The sequence below is a fragment of the Sinocyclocheilus rhinocerous genome, unplaced genomic scaffold (genome assembly GCF_001515625.1).
Source record: "Sinocyclocheilus rhinocerous isolate Xijiao unplaced genomic scaffold, SAMN03320098_v1.1 scaffold1041, whole genome shotgun sequence".
In the NCBI taxonomy this organism is placed as follows: domain Eukaryota; kingdom Metazoa; phylum Chordata; class Actinopteri; order Cypriniformes; family Cyprinidae; genus Sinocyclocheilus; species Sinocyclocheilus rhinocerous.
Window position 1 is genome coordinate 356279 of NW_015637595.1, and position 6137 is coordinate 362415.

Below are 6137 nucleotides of genomic sequence, written 5' to 3' on the forward strand. Positions count from 1 at the left end.
ATATATATACACACACACACACATATATATATATATATAATGACAAATACATAAATAGCCCAAAATCTGAAAATTGATCAGTGCATGAAAACAAATGGTTTTGCCAGTAGTGTCTCGCCTTAAAATAAATAAATAAATAAACAAATAATCCCAGATTTTCTACATTGCATGTTCTCAGCAGGTGCTTGTCTTTGACCAAAGCATAACGTGTGCATAATAACTGCAAACACACGGCAGAGGAAGGGCTGGCATCGATGTCTCGCAGTGCTAAACTAGCCAAGAACAGCTCAAGAGGATGAAGGACCTTTTCTGACTGCAGACGAGGCACAACTGGCCGCCGCATGGGCAGAAATGGCAAGGCCAGGAATATGTTGTCATAATGGAGCAGTTGAAGGTGGCAGCAGCAGCATGAATCAGTCCTGCGAATCTCAGCGTCACCGCCAGCACAGAAATAGAAGCAGTTCATGTTCTGACCTGCTAATATGTGCTCAGCCACCAGAGATGGGGTGTGTCCCAAATGTGTCACAATACAACAGCTGAATTACTTCAAAAACATACAAAACATTGGTGAATTAAAGAATTTAGAGTAAAGAGTTTGTAGGATTGAAGGCATATGTACATAATTTTGCAACCATATTAATATTAATGTCCTTGTTTTACTAAAAATAAAATATATAAATATATAAATATAAATCAGTGAAAAGATCTAAACATCCTAGATCCTAAAAGGAACCGATACACCTGAAGTAAAGATGTTTAAAAAAACAAACAAAACAAAAAAAAACGTTAAATTAAAAGGATATTTCACCCAAAATTATCATTCTGTCATCATTTACTCATATTGTTCCAAACCTGTTTATTTTATAGCGTATACTATGATAATAGTATATAAATAGTATTTTTGTACTATTATAACATTTATTTATATTTTTAATTTTTATATTTTCAGTTTTCATTTTAATTTTGTTTGGAATATTAGTAATTTTGTGCTTTTGTTATATATATTCTATACAACTTTAATTTTTATTCCAGTTTTAGTTATAGTAAATTTACCACTTTTAGTTTTTAAAAGTTTATCAAGTTTCCCACCAAATATTTCTTTTTTTTTTAGCTTCATTTTAGTTACCCAAAATGATTTTAATAGTTGGTTTTAGTTAACAGTTACAATGTTTGCTTCTTCTGTGGAACACAAAAGAAGATATTTTGGACCCTGTTGACTGTCATCTTTCATCATATGAAGAATGTTTTTCAAAACATCATCTTTAGTGTACTACAGAAGAAATAAAGTAATAAAGGTTGAAATATAGATGACAAAATTACAGTAACTATCCATTTAAGTTTTAACTTTTTAACTCCATCTGCAAATTTCTTTCTGATTGCGTATAATGCTGAGATAACAACAAATGAGACAATTCATTTTCTGAATTTAAATAAACACTTACTTCACACAATATTTAAATATTAAAATTTTTGAATTTGCAAAACACAAATTTTTATCACTAAAAATATTTGAAAACACAAAATATTCCATTATACGTTGACAAGACTGTCTGTAGATTTAATTGATCAATCAGGCTCTGTTATCAGCCGATACTGATCATCTCAAACTATCCAAACACTGCAATCAACGAATCAGCTTGGCCAATATATACGTGTGTGTCACTAGTGCAAACATACATATTCCTCTTCTGTGACGCTGTTTATGTTAGTGTGTGTGTGTGTGAGAGAGAGTGTGAGTGTGAGTGAGTGAGTGCGTGTGTGTGCGCGTTCAAGCTCTGCTGCCTCTGTGGGACACACTGTGTGTATCAATTAGACGTCGGGCCGCTCTGGCCTTGTAAAGCCTGAGGAAAACGTGTTTGACATTCATAAAGCATCCTCTGCCATATGAGTCATTCATAGTCACCTCAATGTCACCTTCAACTCAGACACCAAAAAAAAAACCACAACACCAGACAGCAGGAGTAAACGTACAAACGTCTGTTTTTCCTCTGAATAACCTGCACAGAGCTGATGACTGACTGCGCTCTTCCTCATCAGACGGACAGGACGGGACGTGTTTGATGAGGACCTGGAGAGCAGCAGAATCTGAGGGTAATACAGCAGCCGTCCACATGCTGTCGCCACCGACGCTCCAGCGGAAACCTATTACTCACTGACAGGAAAACCACACAAATTAAGACTGAAGAGAAGACCGTCCTGCAGAGCTGACTTTATTGTTGTTCTTATTATTGTCCTCTTTTTAGAGCTGCTTAAACAGCAGATTTGCATTTTTACATCCTTGAAACATTAATTTCCTGTTTGACACTGTAAAGCTGCTTTGATGCAGTCTGTATTGTAGAAAGCACTACAGAAATAAAGGTGACTCGACTAGAGTGCAACAGTATGTTCTGGAAGGAAAGGAAATCACATTCTCAACGGAACATGCGGTTTTCTGTAAAAATAAAGGGTTAACGGTTTAAAATTGAGAAATTAATATGAAGAAATGAAGACATCCATAAATATTAGCACTGTAATTTTATATTTTTTGTTAATAAATACTCTTATTTAACAGCGAAGTATTACAATAAAAAAATAGAAATGTTTATATTTTATGTAATAATAATTATAATTTTAAATACTCTTATTTAACAGTGAAATATTACAATAGTAATATTTCTTAATTTGTTTTTATTTAAATTTTATTATAATAATTTTCTTAAATTCTCATTTTATTTAACAGTGAAATGTTACAATAGTAATATTTATTTTTTAATTTAGAAATGTTTATATTTTTATGTAATAATAATTATAATTTTAAAAACTATTATTTAACAGTGAAATCTTACAATAGTAATATTTCTTAACTTGTTTTTATTTAGAAATTGTATTATTATATTTTTCTTAAATACTAATTTTATTTAACAGTGAAATATTAAAATTGTAGGATTTCTTAATTTGTTTTTATTTAGAAATTTAATAATTATATGTTTTCTTAAATAGTAAATAATAGTAATAATAATATTTCTTTTGTTTTCATTTATAAATGTTTATATTTTATGTAATAATAATAAATAATAATACCAATATTTTCCTTAAATACTCTTTTTATTTAACAGTGAAATATTAATAGTAATATTTATTTTGTTTTCATTTATAAATATTTATATTTTATGTAATAATAATAAATAATAAAAATATCTGTATTGAATACTCTTTAGAATACACTTTAGAAATTGTATTATTATATTTTTATTAAATACTCATTTTATTTAACAGTGAAATGTTACAATAGTAATATTTCTTATTTTGCTTTTGTTTTTTATAAATTATAAATTATAAATAATCACTAAATCTATTCATTTATTATATTATTATATTATATTTATTTATTTTAAATCGCTGTTTGTTTGTAGGGCTGCACAATTTAGTGATTATATATCAATATGGATGAAGCGTTATTATGGATTATGGACTCGTATTTTAGCATTGGTTTAAAAGTTAAAACATCTTAATGCTGGATTAGTTTCAGCTTTTGTCTTCTCCAGATGTTAACTGATGGACTGGAGTGCTGTGGATTACTTGTGGATTATTGTGATGTTTTTATCAGCTGTTTGGACTCTCATTCTGACGGCACCCATTCACTGCAGAGCATCCATTGCTGAGACACTGATGCAATGCTACATTTCTACAAACCTGATGAAGAAACAGACATGAATTAAGACATGAATGATGGCCACACATTGTATAACAGGAATGATTCAGATTATTGAATGTAAGGAGACTGTTGGGTTTGTGAAGCTCTGTAAAGATGGAACTAATAGCTGTAGAACAACCTGGAAACCCAGAATCGAACAACCCATTTCCTCTTAATCTCATTTCTACTCTTTGAACAAGCAGTTTAAGTGGTATTTGGGGCGCAGTCGTGTTTGAAGTGCTCTGGGACATAATCATCAGCTTTAAGTTCTTACTGCACAATGCACCTCACTGAACGAACATGGACAAATCATGCAGGACGTTTACAATATACACTGAAATGATAGTCTCATATGATAGATTTACATTGTCTGACATGAAGAATATCCTGATCCTACCGTAGATATATCTGCAGATTGTTGAAATATTCATGAACGCGTTCACAAACAAGTCAATCAGCTGTCTGCTGTTTTCTGAAGGAGCGTCAGAGAGCAGACGCTGCTCAACATGTCTGTGAGTGGAAATATGAAGATGATGATGACGAAGAAGACTCAAAAAAATATATTTAGGCCTAATAGATTATAAGATATAAAACTTCCATCCGTTTAGATTACACAGTTTTAACAAACTAATTAAACGTAATGTGATGCATATTAGTCAGTCATACATAAATGAAACGGGTCAGATTTCTGCACTCAAAAAACAGGTTTTTATTATTATACAATATTTGCGTCTTTTTTTGATATTATTTAAATAATCACATATCCAAAATCCATTGAATTGTTTATTGTGGAAACAATTCAAAATGTTTCAGTTAAAAAGTATGAACATGGTTAAAATATGTCTAACTGTGAAACAAGCAATAATCAGTTAGACAAATGTATGAGCGTAAATTGATTTATTGATACGAAATATATAAAGCTGGTATAACAGTATATTTAAAACTCATAAAATGTATTAGTACTGTTACAGAACTCTGACCTCTTTTATTTATGACCGAAAAATATGCCTCGCATTAAGTTTATTAGTTTATGTTAAAACTAATAAACTGAAAATGCATGAAATTTCATATGCAATTCAAATACATAAATCTTCAATTTAGGCCTAATACTTACTTATTAGTCACTCAACAATTTCATCATATTTACTGAAGTTCAATCTTTAAATAGGGTCTGGAGAGATTGTCTTGGAAAACAGCTGCTTTACTCATGGTTCTGGTGAAATGCAGGTTGTGGGCTTTAAATGGAGAACTAGTTCAGTTAAAATGACGAATGTTTTGGAATTTGAAGCAAGTTTGAAATGGAACTGTTTAAGCCTAAGGTGGTCTGAACTGGTTAGTTTGCTGGTTTTAGAGTAACTTGTCATGTTGTAAGGCTGGAAGAGCCACTAAACCACCTTAAATCAGATAAGACCAGAACACAGGCTTGATCACTTGGACAGTTTTTCTTCTGTACTTTCTACTGTATATTTCTAAGATGTTTCTAAGCTGTTCTGAGTGGTTGCTAAGGTGAAGAGACATTTATAAAAGCAGATAGGTGTGTGTTCATGCATGACTGTGCAGTAGGTCATATTTGTATGGAAGCAAGTTTCCACAATGAGAAAAAAACAAAAAACAAAACAAAGGTAATGGTGACTTTTTATCTCACAATTCTGCCTTTATATCTCAAAATTCTAAAACAGAATCAAAATTCTGAGATATAAATCAGAATTATGATATATAGTCATAATTGTGATATAAAGTCATGATTATGAGATATAAAGTCGGAATTGTGAGATATAGTCAGACTGATAAGATATGAAGTCATAATTAACACAGTCAATTACGTGATATAAAATCATAATTACGAGATATAAAGTCAGAATTGTGAGATATGAAGTCATAATTAACACAAAGTCAATTACGAGGCCCTAAATGTATATAAAATTATAATTGTGATATTTAAAGTCAATTACAAGATACACAGGCACATTTGAGAAAAAATGTCAGAATTATGAGATATAAATACAGAACTGCAAGATATAATATCAGAATTGCGACAAAGTCATGATTATGAGATATAAAGTCGGAATTTTGAGATATAGTCAGAATTATGAGATATGAAGTCATAATTAACACAAAGTCAATTACGAGGCATACAATTATAATTATGACATTTAAAGTCAATTGCAAGATACAAAGGCACATTTGAGAAAAAAAAGTCAGAATTCTGAGAAAAATGTCAGAATTTTGAGATATAAATACAGAACTGCAAGATATAATATCAGAATGGCAAGATATAAAGTCATAATTACGAGATATAAAGTCATAATTGTGATAAAAAGTCAGAATTGCGACAAAGTCATGATTATGAGATATAAAGTCGGAATTGTGAGATATAGTCAGAATTATAAGATATGAAGTCATAATTACCACAGTCAATTATGAGATATAAAATCATAATTACGAGATATAAAGTCAGAATTAT